This window comes from Lithobates pipiens, unplaced genomic scaffold (genome assembly GCF_037356315.1).
Source record: "Lithobates pipiens isolate NorthernLeopardFrog02 unplaced genomic scaffold, aLitPip1_a1.2 Scaffold_16, whole genome shotgun sequence".
Taxonomy (NCBI): Eukaryota; Metazoa; Chordata; class Amphibia; order Anura; family Ranidae; genus Lithobates; species Lithobates pipiens.
The window spans coordinates 132,791,778-132,816,636 of record NW_027507748.1 but is presented as its reverse complement, the minus strand read 5'-3'; the positions used below and the strand labels follow the sequence as shown (position 1 = coordinate 132,816,636).

The following is a 24,859-nucleotide window of genomic DNA, read 5'->3' as shown; positions in this document are numbered from 1 at the left end:
CATCGTCATTCCATTTTACCATCACCGACTTTCTGCCTTTGGTCAGGTCAGTCAATGGTGCCGCAATGGTGGCAAAGTTGGAGATAAACCTCCGGTAGTAGCCAACTATGCCCAAAAACGCTCTGACCTGCTTCTTGGTTAGGGGACGGGGCCAGTCCTATATAGCTTTCACTTTACTCATTTGCGGCTTTACCAGCCCTCTACCCACGATGTACCCTAGGTACTTGGCTTCCTCCACCCCAACTGCACATTTTTTTGGATTGATAGTGAATCTTGCTCTTCTCAGGGAGTCTACGACTGCCTGAACTCGGGGAAGATGGGATTCCAAATGAGGGCTGAAGATGACGATGTCATCCAAATAAACCGAAGCGTACCGATGATGTGGATGCAAAGTTTTGTCCATGGCCCTTTGTAACGTAGTGGGGGCGGAGTGTAAACCAAATGGCATTCTTTTGTACTGGAAGTGGCCTTCCGGTGTAGAGAAGGCCGTTTTCTCCCTAGCTTCCTTGGTCAGGGGAATCTGCCAGTACCCTTTTGTGAGGTCCAGTGTGGTAATATACCTGGCAGGCCCCAACCTTTCAATTAGTTCATCTACCCATGGCATGGGATAAGCATCAAACTTGGAGATTTCATTCAGTTTTCTAAAATCATTGCAGAAGCGAAGAGTGCCATTGGGTTTGAGTACCAACACGATTGGACTTGACCACTCGCTCTGCGACTCCTCAGTGACATCAAGCTTGAGCATTCTTTTGACCTCTTCAGACACCGCCACTCTATGAGCTTCTGGGATACGGTAAGGCTTTAACCAAATTTTTACATTGGGTTCAGTTACGATGTCATGCTCGATGACATTGGTGAGTCCCGGAAACCCTGAAAACATGCCCCTATTTCTTTGGAGGAACTCTTTTGCTTGCTGGGTTTGGGGCCTAGTTAAGGTAGCAGCCACCTGCACCAGGTCGACCCTGCATGGTCTCCTGACTGTACCGCTACCACCGCAGACACCTGGTCTCTTTCTCTCCAGGGTTTCAAAAATTCACGTGGTAGATCTGGTATGGTTTTCTTTTCCCTGGCTAGTGTACCTTGTAGTTTACCTCCCCCACTTTTTCCACTATCTCAAAACGGACCTTGCCACTTGGCCAAGAACTTGCTCTCCACTGTGGGTATTAGGACAGCCACCCGGTCTCCTACTTGAAACTGTCTTACTTTTGCAGATCGGTTATATACCCTTCTTTGGGCTTGCTGAGCCTTCTGCATGTGCTCCCTCACCAGCGGCATCACCTTAGCCACCCTCTCTCGCATTTGAGAGATATGATCTACTATGGTTTTGTGTGGTGAGGACTCACTTTCCCACATTTCCTCTACCAGATCCAGCAGCCCCCGAGGCTGTCGCCCATACACTAGCTCAAATGGTGAGAAGCCCGTGGACGCTTGTGGAACCTCCAAGATGGCAAACAAAAGGGCAGGGAGTAACATATGCCAATCCTTCCTGTCTTTCTGGACGACTCTTTTTAGCATGGTCTTTAAAGGTTTATTAAACCTTTCAACTAGGCCATCGGTCTGCGGGTGATAGACAGACGTATGCAACTGCTTAAATTGAAACAGTTGGCACAAGTCCGCCATCACCTTTGACATAAAAAGGGTGCCCTGGTCCATTAGTATCTCTTTGGGAAAACCAGTTTGCGAAAACATTTGAAATAGTTCCCAGGTAATGGCTTTAGAGGAAGTTTTCCTCAAAGGAACTGCTTCTGGGTACCTGGTTACGTAGTCTAGGATGGCTAATATATACTGGTGCCCCCTTGCTGACTTTACCAGGGGTCCCATGAGATCCATAACGATCCGCTCAAATGAAACCTCAATAATTGGCAAGGGTACCAGAGGGCTTCTATAGTGGGGCAGTTAACTGGCAAACGGGACAAGATGCACAATATCTTTTAACCTCAACCTTCACCCCTGGCCAGTAAAACCGGTCGTTTATCCTGGCCTCTGTTTTCTCTGCCCCTAAGTGTCCTCCCAGTGCATCATTGTCGGCTAGATCAAGTAGCATCCGCCTATACGGTTGGGGAACCAGCAACTGCTCTATAGTTTCCCCATGGCTTTCAGCCACTCGATAAAGCAAGTCCCTCTTCAACGCAAAATGCGGAAACCTCTGTTCTGCCCCTGGCATTTGTGAGACCCCATCCACAACAGAAACCTGCTCTCGGGCATTGACCAAGGTAGGATCCCATAACTGGGCGGTGCTGAACGCACCCCTGGGTACATCTAGGTCTGGGTGCACTGGCCTTGAGGATGTTTCCCCTTCACTTTCCTCAACCGGGAACTGCAATGGGAAGAGATCCTCGTCATCCTCCGCCAGCATAACCTGTAATGGGAAGACCCCCCCCCCCCTCAGAGTTTAACTTGGTTTTACAATCTGAAACAGACACATTCTTCAACTTAATATTCTCTACAGTATCCTTATCAGTAATTGGTATCTCCGTATCAGTGGGGTGTGTTGTGGGGGTTTCAGGCCCAGGTCCCTCAGACTCTGTCTCTTCCAGGCCCAGTGTCCCCAGTTCTCCTGGTTGTCCTGGCAGCCCTATCTGTACCTGGCTCCACAGTTCGAACAATAGTGGACAATCCCCCCCACTATAATGTCATGTATTAGGCTTCTCACTACCCTGACCTCTTGGGTCACTGAGGTATGGCCATAGGGCACAGTCACCGAAACCAAGGGGTACTCCTTGGTGTCCCCATGGATGCACACTACCCGTAGGGTTTTCCTTACAGGGCCAAGTCTCCCAATCACCCTGGCATGTACCAGTGTTACCATGCTACCAGAGTCCAGTAGCACCCTGGCAGGAAGGTGGTTCACCCAAACTTCACACTCGAACTGTCCTGCAATTGGATCCAGGTGAGTGGTGCAGACTCTTTGCACGTAGAAGGAGCTTCTCCGACCACTCCCGCAGTCCATAGGCTCCTCCTGAGGACCCAGGACCGACATCGCCAACACTGTAGGTCTCCTGTTCTTGGAGGTTCTGTAGCAGACGATGCGGTTTTACAGACCCCAATGTCTGGCAGGGCTTCTCTCCTAGGCGCTATGGCTGGTCTGGTTGCCCTTGGTGTGGGTTCCCTACAATTGGCAGGCCCAAGTAGGTCCTCCACCATGGTGTACCTTTCAATCAACTCCACCAGCTGGCCAGCGGTTGCAGGGTCTCCATGGCTTACCCGGTGCTGTAGGTCATCTGGCAGGGACCGCGGGTACCAGTCCATCACTATTCGTTCCACTATCTGTGGGCCCGACAGCTTTTCTGGCTGCAGCCATTTTTTAACCAGCTGAACCAGTTCATGAATTTGTGACCTGGGTGGTCGGTCATGTTTGTACCGCCAGCGATACACCCTCTGAGCCCGGATGGCTGTGGTCACTCCTAGGCGGGCCAGGATCTCTGCCTTCAGACGCCTTCAGACGCTCATAGTCGCTGATATGTGCTTGAGTGGACTCCTGCTGAGTAGTAAACTGGGTGGCTAGCAGCTGTGTGCTCTCCTGTTGTGCAGCTATGGCCTGTGCCAGGGCCTGCTGCTGCTGAGCCATCGCTTCCTCATGGCGACGGTTTGCGTCTGCTGAAGCTTGCTGCTGGGTCACGGTGGCTTGTACCAAAGCCCTGATGACCTCCTCCATGTCTTTGCCTGCTGCTTGCAGCGTCTGAGCTGACTTCACCCAAGACATGCAATTTGTACACAGTCTCTTTTAAAAGTCAGTTTTTAAACATTTTTTGCGGCTACAAATGCACTTTTGCCAGCATCCAAGAAACCAGTTGTAAAGTTTGGGGATACTAGCTCCGTGGGACCAAGTGCATAAACCGGTACAAGGTGAAACCAAAATACATTTATTTATAATTAAATCAAAAATAAAGCTTTTCTTCAGCATACAAAAACGTAAATTAAAGTCCGCTTATCTTCAGCACAAATAATACGAAAAGAAAGCACCTACAGTTCTGTACTCAGGTCTTCACCCAAAAGTTTTTAGAGTCCTTACAGAGATCTTTTTGCAGCCTCCAAAGCAGCAACACAGCAAAACAGCTCCTCAGACAGGTGTTCATCTCCTTCTCCTCCACACCACCACCTCTCTACTACTTCCTGTCTTATGGGCTGTCTTCTTGGAGGCCGTTAACCCCCTGTGGGCCGAATCCCTGTGGTCAGGGAGGGAGGATCTTTCCCACCCAAATGTCACTTCAGAGCCCCCCAAATTCCGGGTCCCAACTATCTCGCTTAATATAGAGAGAACCGTGAGTCCGTCCTCTCCTAAAACTATCCCCGGAATTTGTCACCCATTTTTGGGTGGCCCCTGAGGCCTACCAGGATTCCCTTAAAGGGACCACAACCCGAATATAGGTGCTACATAGCACCCGTCCACCCAACATTGGTGTCCTGTACAATATATATGTATATACATACAGGTATAGCATTATTATCACATGTGATAATAATGCGCGAGGATAGGGAAATGTTATATTTTATGTGCAACTTGTGAATTTAAGTCCTTTGTGTTTGTGGAGTAGAGAAACTACTTTTCAAGAGCACTTTTACTTGTTGATAGGATCCAAAAGCTAATGTCTCCCCTTGCAAATATAATTGATCCTTCGTTCCTTGTTCTCAGATCTGGCAGTGTCCAGAATTTTGTAAGGTCAGCAATATATCTTTAGTGTTTGAGTTGCATTTTTTTTTTATATCTGACTCTGTGCATCAATCTAGTATTCTTTGAATTATTTGCAAACCAATTCACTTTAATGCACCAGCTGCTTTTGAGTTTAAGTCCAGGATTCATGCAATTTGAGTTAAATTATCAAGACAAGATGCAAATGTGTGCTTTGTTTAAAGGCTATAGATTAAATTTAGTATTTATTTGCATAATTTATGCAGTATTGACCTTCTTGTAATATGAAAATGATTAAAGTGACTAAATGTAATAAAATGCTTTTTGCCAAGGAGATCTTGTTTAATTCATTAATGCCAGTTTGAACCAATGTTCCCACATGGGAGCTAGCTATTGTATTATGATCATAAAACAAGCAACTTACAATGGTATTACCAAGGGGTCATATATGTTGTTAATGCCATGGTTTCTTACCGAGTAGAAGGAGTTGAAGCAACAGTGGCAGTGCTTTCAATCCATAAAGCAGTGGAAAGGACTAGGTGTGGTTGCTGATTGAAAGGCTACAAGTGCTGCATTGGCAAAAATGGTGCAGATGCATTTTCAGGTTCATTATGGTGCATTGGCAACATTAATGGACTTCTTTAACAAAATGTACTTTAATAGATATGATGTTATCAATGAGCTGTACATACCAGGGTTTGTTTTAAGGTGAGTTTGATGAACTTTAATGATACAATGATATAGTTGTGCTGTAAACAAAATACTGCTTAAAGAACAAATGGTCAGTAACAAATGAATGCTCTGCTTTAAGCCCCCCAAAATGTAAAAAAACAAACAAAAAAAAAACAGCATCAGCATATAATAAAAATTCCAACAATAAAAAGAAAAAAAAACACAGAATGACAAAAACAAAAGCCGACTTTTTTTAAAGGAAGTTTTACTAGAAAATAACAAAAAAAAATCAGTTTAACCTAAATACAGGCAATGTCAGAATATAACAATAAAAAATATACCCCCAAAATAAATGATAGCCAGAAAATGGCATTCCCCCCTTAAACAGTAGCCCATGAAGGGGGGGGTTATCAGTTGTAGTGATGATGAATTAAATAAGACAAAGATCTGTAAATCCAAGTAGACATGTAGTGACTCATGGGCTCACCATCTGAAAGGTTGTACTTATCCTTCCACTTCCCCCTCTTCACTATCACTATTTATTTATGTGCAAACATCTGAAAAAGGGAAACCATGATCTTACCCTGTCATCTGCTAGTTTCACAGCTACAGTCTCATCAAACCAAGGTGCAGGTCTTGCTTTTTACCACTACTGAATACTAGCTTCTTTAGTCAACCTATAAAAAGAAGACTATAAAATTGCCACTACTTATCCTACATGGGTGACTCTGAGCATGTCCATATCACTGAAGTGTGAAGAATGGCAGTTCATGCAAGAAATTTAATTTAAATAGATTGTAAATGCAGAAGGTTTTTTTCTATGCATTAAGATAACAAGCCTTCTCTGTGCAGCAGCCCAATAATACTTACCTGGGCCCCATCTAGATGCAGCGATGTTGTAGGATTGTCTCAGCTGCCCGGGACTCCCCTCCTCATTGGCTGAAACAGAAGTGCCGCGCCATTGGCTCCCACTGCTGTCAATAAGAGTCAGGCAGCCAATAAGGAGAGAAAGGGGGTGGGGCTTGGTGTCTGAATGGACACAGTGAGCTGTGGCTCGGGTGTCCCCATATTAAACTGAATGCCGTGGGGGCACTCAACAGGAGGGAAGGGCCAGGAGAGCCCGCCATGGACCCAAGAAGAAGAGCCAAATCCACTGCATAGGGCAGGAACTATAACATGTTTGTTATTTTTAACTTAAAAATTTGACTTCACAATAACTTTAGGGCCACTTGGGTTAATTTGGTAATTGTTTATCTCCACTATTTTATTATCTAGTCATTGTTTTTATTGAATAAACAATATTATAATAATTTCAATGTTGTATGGCCTAGTATTGGTTAACATTCTGTTCTATTATTTCAGACATTATTGTCATACAGTATATATTATATGTAAATTCTCTTTTGTTTTTTAGACTTCCAAATAGTTAAACAGGCTACAATATTGTTTTGTGTGAAGAGTAAATAAACAATTAAAGGGCACATGTAAAATAAAATGTACTAATTAAATATAGACTGGGATCGCTAACTCTTCTAATTTCCTCTGAGACAACAACATTATATATTGATGGGGACTTTGGCAATGTATTGTGTGCTAACAACTTGCAAAGGGGAGGTGGATCTGTGTTGCACCTGCTCCAGATGGAGCATTTGAAAACAGACAACAGTTACTTGCAAAGGGGAAAGCTCAGTATTATGACAGATTCTGTTTTAAATCTGGAAACAGGCAGGGATATTTTGTCTAGCTAGTATATTTTCCACACGAGTATGACATTTTACAGTTTAGAAATTTAATTCATAAATTGCATACTATATTAACAGAATATTGAGGCCATTCTGATGTAAACCTTTGTTAGATAAAGGGATACATTTGTGTAGTGGTGCCCTACCTCCAGGAAGCGGGAACTTTCACAGGTCATGTAGGCCGATATTAACCCCAGGTCTGTTTTCTTGGTATGTGGTGGAAGTGTGAAACAGTGTGCACCTGTCACTTTTACGGTGATTAAAGATTTTATTATAACAAATACTTCAATAAGGGAGAACACAAGGCTCATGATTAGGGATGAGCTTCGTGTTCGAGTCGAACATACGTTCGACTCGAACATCGGCTGTTCGCCCGTTCGGCGAATTCCGAACGTTATGGGCCGCTCACGCCAAATTCGTGTGGCGCTCACGGCTCACAATGCACTGTGTCATCGCAGTGCATTGCTGGCTCATGATTGGCCAAGTATGCACTGTGACCCCGAATGCTTGGCCAATCACAGCACCAGCAGCGAGGAGAGCCATGATTGGCCACAGGCAGGATGCCTGGGGCCAATCATAGCTCAGGCTGTGTAGTACACACCCCACACTATATAAGGCCGCCAGTGCGGCGGCCTTGTGTAGTGTGTTGGCGTCTGAAGCAGTTAGTGGGTGTTCTGTGTACCTTCAACACAGTATACACCGATCGTTATCGGCCGATTTTCGATCTTGCTGTTGTGTAGTGGTTGTTGTCTGCGTGCCCTGACCGCAGTATACACCGCTATATTCACCTCACCTATATAGCTAGTGATCTATCTTTTATAATAGAGCTTGCAGTCAGTAGTGTTAGGAGCTTGTGCGTGCTGTCTGCGTGCTCTGTACCCAGTACACACTGCTATATACACCTACATAGCTCTTCTCTATTTGAGCCCACTTGCCATCTGCAGGAGTTATTGGAAGTTGTGTGTGCCTCCAGCACAGCACAGTATACATCTGTATATACCCCTTTATCTCTGGTGTTCTATAATAAAGGCATCTGCAGGAGTTAGTGGGTGTTTTGTGCCTCCAGCACAATATACACCTGTATCTACCCTTTATTGCTGTTCTCTAATAGAGCCATCTGCAGGGCTTAGTGGGTATTGTGTGACTCCATTACAGTATACCCCTTTATCTCTGGTGTTCTATACTAAAGGCATCTGCAGGAGTTAGTGGGTGTTGTGTGCCTCCAGCACAATATACACTACCCAACTGCTGTTTTACCCAACTCCCTTCAGGCCATTACCATGTCTGGAAGGCCAGCAAGGAGAGGCAGACAGGCGCGAGCCAATAAAAGAGGGCAAGCAGGCTCTGTGTCTAGAGACAACAGTGCTGGTCGTGGACGCGGTGCATTGTCATCAGCGCGTGGCCATGGGACACGCTTGTCCTTCTTTTCGGCAGCTGGACATGTTGAACCGCAACATGCCAACGACTTGGTAGAGTGGATGACCAAGCCCTCTTCATCCTCCTCATCCTCTCTCACCCAGTCTCAGGGTACTAGCAAAGCAGCTGCCAACGCATCGTCTTCCCTCGTCTCAATGTCATCATCAGTGACTCCTTCCCTAGACCCACCACGTCCTCCTGAGGAGTCTCCAGAACTCTTTGAGCACAGTGTTGGGTACATGCTCCAGGAGGATGCCCAGTGTTTTGTAGGCTCTGATGATGACACTCAGCTAGAGGAAGGCAGTAGCGTGAATGCAGAGAGAGGGGATGCTCAAGAAGGACAGCAATCTGGCAGTCATGTTCCACAAGCTGCAGCATATTGCCAGGTTTGCTACAGCGATGAAGAGGGAGGGGATGATGAGGGCACTGACTCCACGTGGGTGCCTGGTAGGAGAGAGGAGGAGGAGGAGGAGGCACATTTCCAACGAGGCAGGATGCCCTCCGAGGGCCAGCTTAGGGGCAGCACACCGACTGAATCACACCGCAGAGCTCCGCCTGTGCAGGGCACTGCCTCTGCACGTTATTCTAAAAGTTCTTTGGTGTGGGCCTTTTTTGAGACGAGTGCATCAGATCGCACCGCTGCTATTTGCAACATATGTCTCAAGCGTATCTCGCGTGGCCAAAACATCAGCCGCTTGGGCACCACATGCTTGACCAGACATATGTTGACCTGCCATGCAGCTCGTTGGCAAGCGTACCTCAAAGACCCACACCTAAGAACAAAGCAGACCTCTCCTTGCTCCTCATCAGCTGGCATCTCCAACCCCACTAGACCTTCAGTCCTCTCTGAAACCTGTTCTGAGAGGAATGAAGGTGTAGAATTAGGTGTGTCACAGCCAAGTGCTTCTGGGCACTCTGCTAGCAGTACACCCACGTCCGATTATAGCAGGCAAATGTCCCTGCCCCAGCTGCTGGACCAGCAAAATAAGTTCACTCCCAGCCATCCACATGCCCAGCGGTTGAATGCTAGCTTGGCAAAATTGCTAGCAATTCAACTGCTGCCTTTTCAGTTGGTAGACTCGGCCCCCTTCCGTGAGTTTGTACAATGTGCGGTTCCTCAGTGGCAGGTCCCCAAATGCCACTTTTTCTCACGGAAGGCGATTCCGGCTCTCTACCGGCATGTGGAAGGCAATGTCCTTGCCTCGCTGGACAGGGCGGTCAGCGGTAAGGTGCATATTACCGCTGACTCATGATCCAGCAGGCATGGACAGGGATGTTACCTGTCTTTCACGGCCCATTGGGTCACTCTTCTGGCAGCTGGGAAGGATGCAGGACAAGGTGCAGTAGTGTTGGAGGTTGTTCCGCCACCACATCTCCAAAATGCTACTATTGGTTGTGACACACCTCTCTCCTCCACCCCCTCCTCTTCTTCTTCCTCCATGGCCTCTTCCAGTGCTCTGTCCTCAGAACCAGCGGTGCTCCGTAGGCGTTTCAGGGGCTACGCAAGTACGCAGGCAAAACGATGCCATGCCGTGCTTGCGCTGGTTTGTTTGGGGGACAGGAGCCACACTGGGGCGGATGTTTTGTCAGCTCTGCAGGGGCAGGCCGAGAGGTGGTTGACGCTACGCCAGCTTAAGCCAGGAATGGTGGTTTGTGACAATGGCACCAACCTCCTCTCCGCCCTCAGACAGGGACAACTGACCCATGTGCCCTGTGTAGCTCACGTCCTTAACCTGGTGGTGCAGCGGTTCTTGGGCAGGTACCCCGGCTTACAGGATGTCCTGAAGCAGGCCAGGAAAGTCTGTGTGCATTTCCGCCGATCATTTAATGCCTGTGCTCAGCTGGCTGAGCTCCAAAAGGAGTTGAACCTGCCCAAGAACCGCCTTATATGTGACATGCCCACCAGGTGGAACTCAACGTTGGCCATGCTGCAGCGGCTGCACACGCAGCAGAGGGCCATCAATGAGTACCTGTGCGACTACGGCACCAGGACAGGGTCAGGGGAGCTCGGTTTTTTCTCACCACGCCAGTGGGGCATGATCAGGGATGCATGCACTGTCCTGTCACCGTTTGAGGAGGCCACAAGGATGGTGAGCAGTGACAGTGCATGCATCAGTGACACTGTACCTCTTGTCCACCTCTTGGAGCATACGCTGCGTGGAATAATGGACAGGGCACTTGAGGCAGAACAGAGGCAGGAAGAGGAGGACTTCCTTGCCTCTCAAGGCCCCCTTTATCCAGACAGTGTTCCTACTGTGCCACCCATCACACAGGAAGAGGATAAGGAGGAGGAAGAGGAGGAGGAGGATGATTGTGTCAGCATGGAGGTGGAGGCTGGCACTCAGCATCAGCAGCAGCAGCAGTCTTGTAGGGATGATTTACAGTCCCAAGAAACACGTGGACTTGTACGTGGCTGGAAGGAGGTAGCTGCGGATCATGTTGTCCTTAGTGACCCAGAGGACTCCGGACCGAATGCCTCAGCTAACCTACGCTGCATGGCCTCCCTGATCCTGCAAAGCCTGCGGAAGGATCCTCGTATTCTTCGGATCAAGGAGAGGGACCATCACTGGCTGGCCACTCTCCTTGATCCACGGTACAAGGGTAAGGTTGCCGACCTTATCTTGCCATCGCAGAGGGAGCAGAGGATGAGACATCTCCGGAAAGCCTTGCAGAAAGGTCTGTGCAACGCGTTCCCAGAGACTGGGAGGTTACAAACTCCTGGTCCTGGACAACGTGTTGCTGAGGCAACGGTCAGAAGGAGCGGTGGAAAAGGTGGCCGTCTGACTGATACTTTCAGACAATTTTTTAGTCTGCAGCCCCAAGGTATGATCGGTTGCAGCAACCATCGCCAACGTCTGATTTACATGGTGCAGCAATACCTAGGGGCAAGGTCAGACTTGGACACCTTTCCCACCGAAAATCCTCTGGCTTACTGGGTCTTGAGAATGGATCACTGGCCAGAGCTTGCACAGTATGCAATTGAGCTACTGGCCTGTCCTGCATCCAGCGTTCTTTCGGAACGCACCTTCAGTGCTGCTGGTGGCTTTGTTACCGATCACAGGGTGCGCCTGTCCACCGAATCAGTTGATCCACTGACCTTCATCAAGATGAATCAGTCTTGGATCACCCACAGCTACCAAGCACCTGAAGCTGATGTAACCGAATAATTTTTTTTGAAATATCACATCCCTTCAAGACTGCCTATGCTGATGCTGAGTGACTGTCCTGTTATGTTGATTGTCTATCCTCTTCCTCCTCCGCTGATATGTTGGAAGAACATTTCTGGTTCTGGGTGATGCCATCAGCCCAATTTTTCTGCCCCTGTTTAACAGGGGAGTTTAATTACAATTTTTGATGCAATGCTTTGCAGCAGGGCTAATTCCTGCAATAAAAATAGAGTATATAGGAGAGGTTGCAGTGTGGTGGCACCAGCACCAGTGCCTAAGGCCCAATTTTTCTGCCCCTGTTTAACAGGGGCGTTTAAGTACAATTTTTGATTCAATGCTTTGCAGCAGGGCTAATTTCTGCAATAAAACTAGAGTATATGGGAGAGGTTGCAGTGTGGTGGCACCAGCACCAGTGGCTAAGGCCCAATTTTTCTGCCCCTGTTTAACAGGGGCGTTTAATTACAATTTTTGATGCAATGCTTTGCAGCAGGGCTAATTCCTGCAATAAAACTAGAGTATATGGGAGAGGTTGCAGTGTCGTGGCACCAGCACCAGTGCCTAAGGCACAATTTTTCTGCCCCTTTTAACAGGGGAGTTTAAGTACAATTTTTGATGCAATGCTTTGCAGCAGGGCTAATTCCTGCAATAAAACTAGAGTATAAGGGAGAGGTTGCAGTGTCGTGGCACCAGCACCAGTGCCTAAGGCCCAATTTTTCTGCCCCTGTTTAACAGGGACATGTAATTACAATTCTTGATATAATATTTCACAGGAGGGCCCGTTCCTGTGCCCACCCAGAGTAACTGTGAGGACTTATAGTGTTGTGACACCAGCACCACAACCACCAAAGGTCAATTTTTCTACCACTGTTCAACAAATGGCATGTAATTACAATTCTTGATATAATCGTTCACAGCAGGGCGCTCCAGCGCCCACCAAGAGTCACTTTGAGGGCTTACAATGTTGTGGCAAAACCAACACCTTGTTCCGCCATTTATGCAGAGCATATAGGGCAGGCCCCTACTTTCAAACATCCAACTTACAAACATCTCCTACTTGCAAACATAAGGAGACAACAGCAAGTGAGATGAAAAAAGATGTACGACAAAACTAATTTTACAGGGGTGATAACCCTTCCCTATGTTTTCCAAAAAGCTTAAAAATTGTTTTTTTGACTGGAGCTACACTTTAAAAATGTACCAGTTGAAAATTACAAACAGATTCAACTTAACACAACAAACCTACACAGTCCCTGTCTTGTTTGCACCGCCTGTATACTGCTGTTCTGAGTATATAGGGCCTGGGGGCCACACACATTTCCTTTTTTTAATATGGGTACTGGGTTCCCCTTAATATGCGTACAAGACCCAAAGGGGCTGGTAATGGGCATGGAGGGCTACCCATGCCATTTTTCTCAATGATTTTCAACCATATTGCAGGAACCAGATATAACATTAAAACCGCAAGCAGTTTTAAATTATGTTATTTCCGTTTAATGTCATTTTGTGCAGGGACTGTTCTAAACACGGGAAACACGTGGCACTTCACAGGCATACTACAGACACCCCCAAGGCACCATATTTAAAGGAATATTTCACTTTTTTTTCACTTTAATTGTCATTAAAATCAGTGCTCCCGCCAAAATGGCCATTTTTAAAAACATTTTAGGCATTGACCCATGTCCCCTGGGGCAGGAGCCAGGTCCCCAAACCCTTTTTAGGACAGTATCTTGTATATTAGCCGTTAAAATTAGCACTTTTAATTTTGAACGTTCGAGTCCCATAGACTTCAATGGGGTTCGAAAGTTCGTACGAATTTGGGGTCCGTTCGAAAGTTCTGGTGCGAACCGAACCGGGGGGTGTTCGGCTCATCCCTACTCATGATACCTGTGACCCCATGCAGACTCCAGACTCCACTCCCTGCTATACAAAACATGGACCTTCAAGCTGCAACTGGCATTCTGTAATATGCAGTTTCTTAGACAGAGAGTGAGGGGCTATAGTCCGACTCCCTGATAAGTTATCAGTTTCCCTGTGAGTCTACAGTTTCACACAACCTTCCAGAATACCTCCTGAAGCAGAGTTTCTATTCTGGAATATTGTCTTTGGCTCTTGGGACAAGCTTCCTTCCATACAAGCAGAAATAGCTTCAGGCCTAATCTGCTCAAAACAAATGTAGACCCTCAATAGGCTGCAGGCCTAAGAGTACAGTGAAAATGATACATCCCCTTTTCAGACAAGGGTATTGTGGAAAAAAGACACCTTCACAGGGTCAACCTAAATATTGATACTCCTCACAAAGCACCACTGGCAATAATAAAGCTCTCTAAAGTTGCACTAATAAATAAAACAAAGTAAACAACAAAAAAAGAAGAGCATATAACAAAAGTCCATAAAAATAGTCCAATAGTAAAATGATCCAGTGTTCCCAACAAATCTTCACCACAATCCAACACCTTGAAGTGTGATCCTGTGAATTAACACCACCACCAGAAGCTGAAGGGCTTGCTTACCAGATTTAATGGACCTCTCATTACAAAAGGTCATAAACGCGTGTGGCTCCATACCCAACCAGGGCCTTTAACGCCAGGCACTCTTCTAAATTGGGACATCTATTCTCCCCATACCCATGTCCCGGAAGACCGGGTTTTACATATGTGTGTCGACCTACGTATACGAATTAAGGCCTTTTTTTTTTTTTTACCATGATCTTGTAAGTGCAATCTTTATTTCAGTAAATTAAAGTTTTGAAGATTTTACATTATGTAGTCTTTTCTATTTTGGTGCACTCCTGTGATCATCCTATGGGGAGGATTGATGTCCCAATTTAGAAGACTGACTGGAGTTAAAAATATTCCTAACTCAGACCTGCTGCCCCTTCCCACTCTATTCCCAACAGAGGGCAGAACCAAACAATCAGACTGATTTCAAGCGAGAACAAGCAAAAATAGCATATCCTGGCTGTCAATTAAGCTCCTAGCTGAAAATACTATGGAGGGGGAAAAACTGTAAGGCTGGTTTTAAACAGATGTTTATTTTTTTCAGTTCAGTCACTTTTTTTGGGGGGGAAGAAAATGGATCAAAAACGGATATGGATGTCAATTTTCACATTCGTTATCCTATCCGCTGACATTTTTTTTTTTGCTTGACGTTTACAAAAAAATAAGTGATAGTTATAGCTGGTTGCTAAGGAGGAGGCCGGGAAGCCAGCTGCCACATCCTTAACAACCGATGAGTCATAAGCTGTCTGCCGCTTACAGCTGAATGTAAGAAATTTACGGAAAAATAAAATAAAAATAAATGTGAAATAAGCATTGTGGGGTCCCCCCCAGGTCCATATCAGGTCCTTTGGGTCTAGTATGGATTCAGAAGGGGACCCCCCATGCCAACATTTCTTTTTAAAAATGGCCTGGGGTGCCTCCCAAAATCCATACCAGACCCTTATCCAAACATGCAGCTCAGGAAAGGGAGGGGATGAGCAAGTGCCTACCCCTCCTGAACCATAGCAGGCTGCATGCCGTTAACATTGGGGGGGTGGGTGCTTTGGGGCAGCACCTTGCCCACATGTTGATAGGGACAAGGGCCTCTTCCCAACAACCCTGGCCAGTAGTTGATGAGAACTGCCAGCGAGGGGCTTACATACTACCCCACCCATTCACCAAAAAGGCAGTGAAATGTAAAAAAAAGGCGGTTTTTGACAATTCTTTATTAATAGCTTTGTCTTCCTCTCTGCCACCATCTCTTTCTGCCACCATCTCTCCCTACTGCCGTCTCCTGCCGTCTCTCCCAGTGCCTTCTCCTCCCACTGCCATCTTCTACTCTCGCTGTCTTCTCCTCCCACCGTTGTCTTTCCCGATGCCTTCTCTCGTGCCACCACCGTCTGCTTCCTCGCCACTGGTTACCCACTAAAAATAAATAATTGCTTGCTGTCTCCTTATGATTATTGTGCTTTCCTTTAGGCCATTGAGTCTAAAAAAAAAAAAAAAATAACCAACATTTTTTACTTTCTACTATAAAACATTCCCAATAAAAAAAAATGCAAAAAATATAATTTCTTCATGAATTTAGGCCAATATATATTGTGCTACATATTTTTGGTAAAAAATATCCCAATAAATGTATATTGAGTGGTTTCCGCAAAAGTTATAGCATCTACAAATGATGTGATACTTTTTCATTTATTTTTTTACTAGTAATGGCGGTGATCAATGACTTATAGTGGGACTGTGATATTGAGGCAGACAAATCAGACACTAACACTCTTGACACTTTTTGGGGACCAGTGGCACAGTCACTGTACTTATGACATTGGCAGGGAAGGGGTTAACATCAGGGGCGATCAAAGGGTTAAATGTGTTCCCTAGGAGTGATTACTAACTGGGGGGGTGCTTTGATTGGGTGAATGTAAAGATTTGTGTTCCTGCTTAGCAGGAACACAAGATCAGCACATTCCCCCCTTTAGAGAATGGCGATCTGCCTTGTTTAAGTGGGGGCGGATCGCCACCGGCGTGTGCACCCCGACCCAAAAGTGTCAGATACGTACCAGTGATCTGGCGTAGAGCAGCCGCCCTGCCGCAGTATATCTATAGGGTGCAGTCGCTAAGGGGTTAAGGGTGAATAAGAATACTATTCTGATTTAGTAATAGTAACTGATCACCTGTTCTTATTCACGTCCTGAATATTATTCAGATTAAAAACATTATTGGTTTACCCTTTATTTTTTGAAACCGAAAGTTTAGCAGGAATTCAGTATCTTATACTCTCACACATTATGTGTATTTGCCCATCCATTCTTTGGAATCATGTTGCTTGACAGTACAAGTCATGCATAAACAGAAGAAGAGACAATAAATTTGTGCTTTCAGTCAATGGAAAAATGCAAAAAACATATTTTTGAAGAGTGCTTAGGAGAGACATTCTTTAATACCCCACTTATACTGTTCCAACCCAAAAATATTATAACACAACCAAAGAATGCTTTGCTCTGAATTTAGTTTAGTCCCCTCGGTGCACACAGAGGAACTTTTCCACAAACAGGACTCTATGACAGTATTCTTCCTATACTTGCCTCAAAAAGTTGTACCTTTGTTATAATGGGTTCTTCCCCTGGATGGAGTGGAGTGGCAGTTACAACTCAGTCTCCACCTCCTCCAATAATAGAACATCCTGTATTCATGGAAAAAGCTACAAGACTGGTGAAAGTGCCAAATGAATGATTTCCTGTGGTTAGTATACACAGAGGCAACCATTCACATAGACCCTGAGTAGAACCTGGAAGATTACAGCAACCTCTGTAGCAGCACCAACTACTACAGTGATTTTGAGCTTCCTCAGTTATGAGTAATGTATTGTGCCAACACAACACAAATAGTTATTGCTGTTTAACTTTAAAACTCCTTGCATGGAGTTTACACCAAAAATGAAATCCTTACAGCTATGGCAATGGTGCCATCATGGCACTGGAATACACAGAACCACAGGATTGCCTTTGTTAGGCAGTGAATGGAACAACGTGAGTTGTGTAGAGACAATATATTTTGTAATGAAGAAACATCTACACTGCATTTTTAGTTGCTTTATGGAGAACCTTCACGATATAGACACATGGAATGGCAAAAATTAATGGCTTATGCTTTCACCAGACATAAGAACATTAAATTATGAACCAGCCTGATTTCTGAAAGCATATTGTCTCTAATTGAAATGGTGCATGTCCCTATTTATAATCAAGCCACTGAGCATCTGTTTACAGCTGACAACTTGATGTTTCTATAAATTCAATAGTTAGAGGTTGCTAATGAATTTTTATATGGCACTGCCACCCGGGAAATTAGCATTTTAAAAAGAGTGTGTGAAATTTAAGAGAGCGACCTTTTTGAAGAGATTAGTCCATTTCGCTGCACTGGTGTCAAAATGAACAAATGTTAGGTGGCATCACAGCAATACTTAATAATAAGGATTTCTAATCTGACATACCTTACAGTAAATAGAAATGAAGAGTTAAAAAAAAGGGGGAGGATAAATAATTTATTGGGAGCTCAGTGATGCTGTATTCATTATTTTAGATTTCGTGTGAAGGAGGCAATTGTACTAGTTGATATAATTGCATAGTATCATTTTGAGGTTCTGAATGGACAAAAAGCCTTGATAGTACAACAAACACATTTGATTATAAAATATGAAAATATTCTCTAATAGGGCATTTTATATTTACTCATTTAGACAGAAGTGACCTTTTTTATTCCAACTTTGCTTTTTCAGAGAATTGTAACCTTTTGATTGACTGCCTCATTGATGGACAATGATAAATGTAATACATCATGGTTTTCCATGTTGTCTATATTGGCCATCCTTGCAAGCCATTGGCTCAGCATTGGATAGCTTTGGACGCCCATCAAAATGGGAAATTGAGGTGCAGAGATGCCATAGTAGATACTGGTATTCATTCAGTGCTACTGGTGGACATTCAGTGCTTTGGATTTTTGTAGCTTAACTATGAAAAGTTTACTCTGAACCATAGGTGTGGAGTTCTCATAAAAGGACCTGTAGAGAAGTGATCTGACTTGTAACATAAACGAGTATATTGTTGGCACATGCCACAACCTTATGATGGTACCCTCCTGTTAATATTTATTACAGGTACTTTTATAGCGCCATCAATTTTCATAGTGCTTTACATATTTATTATACATTCACACCAGTCCCTGCCCTCAGGCAGCCTACAATCTAAGGTCCATAACTTACATTCACACATACCCATACTAGGGCCAATTGGGACAGGCACCAATTAAACTTGGCATGTCTTTGGAGAGTGGCAGGAAACCAGTTTATCTGGAGGAAACCCACACAATGAGATGGAGAACATGCAAACTCCAGGCAGGTAGTGACATGCTGATAATAAGGGCTTTATGTCAGGGGCATTTCAAATACATCTGAGAAAGGAATCCTGAGATGATAAATATTAATGGGGCAAAGGGCAGCCCTGCCTGGCACTCTTTTGAATGGTGAGGGGTTTGGAGTTGATGCCTTTAATTCTAGCAGTTGGTAAAGCTGAAGAGTAAAGGGCCTTAATCCAAGAGAGTAATGGTAATGGGATATCTATGTGAACCATAGTTTAATGCAGGAAATCCCACTCTACCCTGTGTTCACAGTGCAGCAGGTCAGATGTTCTCTATTAAAAATGGCAAAAGCAAATCCTTCTGTGCACAGTAGTCAAACTGACTCAACCACACATCTTGTACTGCTCATCTGTAATGGGAACACGATAACCCCCACTGGTACTCCACCCTTTGGGATACCACCCTTGTTGTCTAAATTCCATCATTGTAGATTTATCCTATACTTCTTACTTTTACAAGATGTACCCAGCCTTGTTTCTTTAGTTTAATTTGCTTTCTTGGTTGACTCTACTACTTATTATCTACCAACTTGATACTGTAACATTGCTTAAGGGTGTAGTGTATAAAAGTGAAATTCATGTATATCCTATTGTTAAATACCAATAAAAAATATTAATGTTTAAGTATGTGTCAACTACTGTTTGTCTGAACTCTCTGGGATCTTAGAGCGCCAGCTAAGAAGTGGCTGCATTTATTACCATACAAAGGACACCTAATTCTCATTAGATTGTGTGTGCATTATATGCGATACCTCCTCACTGTCTTAGGTTAAGTATTTCCGCATGTTATTGTGGGAATGTGGCCTTTATAGTGCAGTTCTAGATGATGTAGCTGAAGGCAGAGGTCATTGTGGACTTTTCCCTCATTTTTGTGGTCCTGTGACCATGTTAAATCAGTGCACAGTTTATATAGCATTTATCCACTGACCCTTTGTGTCATAAAATATTTGTAAGTTTTGAGTTATATCCAATTTGATTTATAGTTCCTGCAAGAGGGCCACCCGTTGATAAATTTTGGTGGTAGTGGACATGGTTGCAGATCAAAGAAAATTGGTATATGGTCTGATAGGGCAATTTGACCAATCCCTGCATTAGAGACCATTGACAATGCTGACTGCTTTATCAATACTAAAATAAGAGCCAGGTAATACAGAATGGTAAGTGAAGTCATTTTGAGCCTGGTATGGGCCTCCAAGAAATTGTGAAATGTATAAATAATTAAATAAATAGGAATATGGTGGTAATGGCGCTGCCAAATATTAGTGTAATTATTTAAAGTGACATGTGCTACCCAATACTCAATGTGCAAATCCCAAAGCAATAAATAAATAATTAAGTAAACGTGACACATGCTATGGACTGAAAAACACAAAAAATACCGCGCTAGAAAGTATTACATAAATATAAAAAAAGCAATGTGAACAGCAGCAGCTAAAAATTGCGAGATATGCAAAATTCAAAGAAATGGAAAAAACGTCTTTTGAGATGAGATGTCAGGTGGTTGACGCACTAACATCATCGCTGTGTACCTGCATTCGAACGGGTTTCTGCAAGCCGGCCGGCATTGTTTTTATGGTTGATATTTATCTAGCTGCTATCTATGTAAGTGCAATTTTCTATTTTTATTAAATTTGTGAATTTTTTCAGTGTGAAATCCTGAGGACTTTCACACTGGAGTGACAGGAGAGGTGCTTTGCAGGCGCTATTTTTAGGGTTATAGTGCCCGTAAAGCGCCTCAGTGTAAAAGTGGCCTTAAGTGAGAATTTAGAATTGATCACTGCATCTACATGAAGACAAGAACAGGTTACAGATACACAATGCCCCATGGAACAGGCCCAAAAGCAACAAGATACAAGGGATGAGCCGACTGTGCCTAGTAATATTCAGATGCTGATTTCAAACCTGATTGAATTCAATGGGACCCTAATTTTAAAAACAATAATGGCCATTTTCTAGGCTAATAGACAAGGGATTGTCAAACAAATGACATGGGAGGCCTGACACTGCCCTGGGGAACACGTATCAAAACTTTAAAAAAAATCAGTTTGGCAGGGAGCAGTGATTTTAGCAATGCTTAAAGGACAACATTATCCACTTGCGGACCACCCACCATATATATATACTGCGGAAGGGCAGCCACTCTGTGCCAGATCACACACAGTGGGAGCTCAACGGCGAAAGGCACAGGCTAGGCACACCGTTAACCCTTTAATCACCCCTGATAGTAACCCCTTCCCCGCCAATGTCATTAGTACAGCGACTGTGCATATTTTTTAGCACTGTAATAATGTCACTGGTCCCCAAAAAGTGTCAAAAGTCTCAGTTTGTATCTGAATTGTCCCTTGCAATATCACAGTCCCACTAGAAGTTGCTGATTAGCATAAAAAAAAAAAAGTATGTAGCAGAATACATATTGGCCTAAATTGATGATTTTTTTTACATTTTTATTATTGGATATGTTTTATAGCAGAAAGTAAACAATGTTTTCTTTTTTTCTTGTGCAAAAAATAAAAAAATTAAAACACAGAGGTGATTATATAGCACCAAAAAAAGTTCTATTTGTGGGGATAAAAAGGACATAAATTTTATTTGGGTACAGTGTTACATGATCGTGCAATTGTCAATTGTCTGCAAATTTCCTTTAAATAACATGTCTGGGGGGGATGCCCACTATATATAACCCACTACAGCAAAACTGACCTTCAGAAAGGAAAAAAATAAATAAATTGTGCCAGTAAATGATACCCCCAAACCACTTATTTCTGTTAGTAAACAAAGATGAGATTCTAATATAGATGTTATTGGGGGATCCCACACAAAACAGGCAAAGACAGCCCCATGGAAGTCTTCGGAGCTTTAATGTGTGGACAAGGCTAGGAGAATGATACTTGTGACACTGGATGGAAACAAACATGGAAGCCTAGTGTCAGATCCAGGTAAGTATGGATGGATTAGGTTAGGTCAGCGCAATGAGCCAAAAGGGATAAGTGCACTTTGACTTAAAGTGCACTTATCTTTTATGTACTATAATAAACAAATATTACATAAATATCATTCTTTGAAAACAAATTAATTCTTGAGCATTTTGTCATTCTTTATTGCTTCCCAGTTCTACTCATCTCCAGAAGCCTATTTACATCCACTACCTCTCTACATTTATTCACCCCAGCTATGGCTGCATGACATTTCTCCATGCTTGCTCAATGTTTGTTTAAATTATAATTTTGTAGTATTCATCTGAAACTGTTGAGTGTTGATGCAGAATCACAATTGTGAGACAAGAATACAGGGATAATGCATTTTTTATAACAACAAGTGCCTGAACAATGACCTTCATTATCACTAAGTGGTATTTTACTGAAAGCTGTATATTTAAGAATATTGATCATTAATTTAACATGCTAAAGATTGTATGCAATTTTATTGATTTCAGGTCATTTGTACACACATTAAACATGTGCATGTTTTGCTGGAAATTGTTTTAAACCCCCCGAAATTATATTTTTTTGTGAAAACTAGAGAAATTGTAGAATAAAATCATGACAGTTGTATTTTTTCATGGTACTCGATATTTGCACAACTGTTTATCAAACCCATATTTTGGGGCAAAAATACAGTAAAATGAATTGTATTGCTAACAAACACAATATAATACTGATTTTATAAACTCTAAAATATAGGGTTGCATTGGTTAAATAGATACCAAACATGTCAAGTCTAAAAAATGTGTACGCCCGTGAAAAAAAAAAAAAAAAAAGGATGGTACCTAAAATGATCATTAGGCAACACTTAAAAGCCTTTGCAGGTTATCATTTTAACAATTTTTCCTGCCCAGGCCAATTTTCAGATGGATTAGGATGGCAAAGGTTTTTATGGGTAATTGTTTGGTAGTTGGAAGGCAAAAAGGAAGAGAGTGAAATTAATAAGGTGGTGAGAGAGAGAAGGTGTGAGAGAAAGGAAAAGGAATGTTGAAGAGGTTGCGAGGAGTACATAGGTAGGAGAATATGAGGTCAAGGCGTTTGCTATCAGAGTGAGTAGAAGTGTCTGTCCCAATGCTGTATCCCAGCCTGGGGAGAGCACATTTTAGGGGAGCAACATTGAAAGAGTCCCCGCCGGCTTGTTAGTGTAGCACCAGTCTTATGGGGTGGACTGGGCTGAGAGGCAAATTAGTCTAGCGCCCCCATAAAGTGGCCGCACTGCTTCTGGTATGTGGTGGTCGGCATTCTGCAACTGTGGGGGGGGGGTCCAGGATGGTCCTATCATCCTGGACCACAAACCTTCCTCACCGTGCTATATGTTTTTTGTTGCACCATTGGCATGGTTATATCTTCTTAGTCCTCTCCATAAAATTTTAAGAAATTTGTGCTTAAAGTAAAACTATAGGCAACTCTCTTTTTTTTTTTTCATTTTGACTAGACTAAGGGAGAGTTATAGCCCCTGTCATTTTATTGTTCACCATCCCTTTCTCATTGCAGTGATTTCCTTTCACTTCCAGTCCCACAGCCAATCAGGAATTGAGAGGTAATCTATGCAAATTAAGGGAATCCATTGCCCCCCCCCCCCCCCCCAGGCACACAGAAAATTTCAGGGCAGGTCTTAAACAGCAAGAGGTGTGGCCTTGACTGGAAGGGGTGGGTCATATTTAAATTAGGGGGTGCACACGTTTAGTCAGGCCTAGGGCAGCACAAAACCTAAATACACTACTGGACAATGGAGGCTGGATGTTTTGTTCGGGGGGCAAACAGCACCTCCCTCAAACTCCCTCAAACCCCCCCCTGCCTGTCTGCTCACTGTCTGCCAGTTGGTCCGGTACTTACCCCATCCAAGTGAAGGTGGTGGGTGGCAGGCAGTGGGCATCGGGCAGCAACTCCTGTGTCATTTCCTCCATCATGATGGTTTCTGTATCTCCTCCCCTCCTCCTAGGCGTGCAATAGGATCACCTGTCCTTTCAGCCAAATGGGTGACGGTCTCAAGACCTGCTTCCTGGTTGGCCAGGAGGAGGATCAGTGTTACAATAGTGAATATTCATTCGCTATTATAACACATCTGGATGGGCTCAGTTCACAGTACTTGCACCCTGAGCCCACCCTATTTTGAAGCCTCTGGCTCTAATAGGGTGCTTCAACAAAACTCCCCCCATTGGAATCCATGCATCCAGTGCCCTGAATGGGTGCAGGATGCATAGATAGGGGAGCGGCACCTGTGCTCCCTTAATGGATGGGCTGCCCCTGGAAGTGGATGAAGAACCTGAAAAGTGCTTTGAGGGGATAGGAGGATTTTAACACCATATCTTTTCCGTACACTAGGCCTGGGATAGTGAGCCCACAGTAGGCCACCATGGGAGAGTAGCAGGAGAGGGAAAGTCAGACTCTCAGTAATTATAAGTAGGTTGAAGGAGTCTGTGATAAATAGGTCATGGACTGAGGTGAGTTTGTTACGAACAGTGTTAAATTGTAAGTCTGTTAACTTGCTGTGAATTTTCACTTCTCGGCCTTTTGGCTAAGATCAAGTGTAATATCTGTTCTTATCAGTTATCAGGAGGTGGCGCTTGCTTCCATCCCTGTTCTACGGCGAGGTGAAACAGGGGTGGCGGTTGCTATGCAAAGCCTGCTGGTGTGAAGGTGACCAGGAGCGGTTCGTAGCCAAAAGGGAAGCCTTCTGGTGAGGATGGAGAACCACTGGTCGGCGCCAGGGGAGGGGAACCTGGCCTTCTGGCTTGGATTGTGGCAGCTTTAGCTCAGGTCAGTTTTTCGGGAGGGAACGTTTGTTCCCCTTTCTCCCACCGGGGGAACGGCCTGTACTTCCCGAATGTAATTAGGTAGGAGTGATGGGAGCGAGGGTGTGACCTGATGGTAAAGGGTCTCACTAAGCTCCTAGATCTCCATGCCTTTCTGGCTGGGGTGGGGGCTGTCGTGGTCTGGGCTAGGAGGTCGGGGATGCTTCTGTTGAAAAGCCCATAGTGATGTGTCCCTGAAGTGGCAGTCCAGGGGTGCCTTATACTCACTGTGCTACGCACTTTGATATCTGGCACCTTGGTCACGTCACCATAAACATGCTTTTTCACACCTGCCTCTAGGGCCCGGCCTTTTGGCTAGGACCAGAGGAATTTTTGATTCCTGGCCGGAGGGCCTGGCCATTGTATTACACAATGGTCACTTTTTCACTTTCCTCTTCACTATCCCTTTCCCCACTTTTTATTTATTTTATTTGTGTTGTGTGTGTCACGTTTGTCACTTCACGTTTTGATGAGTAGGGTGTCGGTCCTCTGACCTATCCTGAAAGTCTTGTGGGAGGGTGGACATAGGCCTTCTGGCTTGGTCCGCCCTCTATTGGGGGG

General features: G+C 44.3%; 1 pseudogene; it reads left to right on the top strand.

Moving 5' to 3' along the window:
* Positions 1-24,001: 24,001 nt before the first annotated feature.
* Positions 24,002-24,085, top strand: LOC143986387 (U2 spliceosomal RNA; annotated as a pseudogene).
* Positions 24,086-24,859: the final 774 nt, after the last annotated feature.